The following is a 1309-nucleotide window of genomic DNA, read 5'->3' on the forward strand; positions in this document are numbered from 1 at the left end:
ACTTCAGTCCATACTCATTTATAACTGTTGTTAACTGCCGTTACCGTCCCCTATCGCCTTTATATGCTGTGAATTATTAGGAATCTCGCGCTGTGAGTGGTTATTCTCGACTGCCCAGAGTCATACATGCCACCATTTCTGGTTTTCATGCTGTATTAGCCCTTTTGCAGTCACTGCTTTATCATATTATCACCACTCACTTGCCGCTTTTCGAACTTTTTGAGGAATTGTTTGGTTTTGATTGCTGTACGTCGATTGTTTCGACCAATAGGGCCATCCTTTTTGCTGTCACATGTTGGTTAGCGGTTGTTTTAGCCACGGTTAGCAGCATCTTCTCTTATTCGTGCCCTTTGATACTTTGCAGGATGGACGCGAGTTCTTTGCCTTCTACTAGTACGTCCTCCACTCGTCCCGTGAGCGAGTCGGTGGTCCCCGTTGTTGCCATCGGCTCCGCCTTGTCACCACTGCAAGGCACTGTTCTACTTGTCTCACTTGCTTTGGGACAGTTTACTCATGGCTAGCTCACCGGAGCTCGGTCCAGGCTACACCAGCCACCACTCCTACCGGGCCTTTCTCCTTGCTGGACTGCGGACGCACTCCTCGTCTCCCGCAGCCTGGTATGCTGCCACCGAGGCCACATCAGCAGGCTAGCCAGTTAGCCATCACTTCCAGCCCCTCTGAGGCTGTTGCTACGGGAGAGGGCGCTCTCACACCCCTACCGAAGATGCCCACGGTACGTTTCACTTCTGACGCTCACCGGAAGCGGTTAATTGCTTTACTTCGTTGCCCTCTCTCCCCCACCCGTTTCCTTGCGCAGACTGACCTAGAGACCTTAGGCATTTATGAGGAGGTCTGTAGTTTGTTGAACGGGACAGGTATGTCGGGTCTGATTACCATGCATGAGGCTACTATTCGCACCCTTACGTACGAATTCTTTAGCTCCTATTCCTTCGACACCGAGTCTTATGATGCTGACCACTCCAGTTCCTGCATTTCCTTTCGACTCCGCAATGAGTCGCACCACTGGACCTTGGCCAAGTTTGGCCAAGTTTTAGGCCTAGTTAGTGACGGTCCCACCGCCCCACCTCGAGACCTCCTTCACCACTGGGTCGCTCTTTCTCACACTCCCTTCCACTCACGGAAGGGAGCTCACATTCACTTACCGCGCCCCGTTACTACTTGCGTCATTAGGAGAGACCATTTTTGGGCGCCCTGAGTCCAATAACGTGACCAACACCGAGCTAGCGATTCTCGCGGGGTACCTCAACATTGACTACGGTACCGTTTGTTCTCAACATTGACTATCCGG

This window comes from Silene latifolia, chromosome Y (genome assembly GCF_048544455.1).
Source record: "Silene latifolia isolate original U9 population chromosome Y, ASM4854445v1, whole genome shotgun sequence".
NCBI classification, from domain to species: Eukaryota; Viridiplantae; Streptophyta; class Magnoliopsida; order Caryophyllales; family Caryophyllaceae; genus Silene; species Silene latifolia.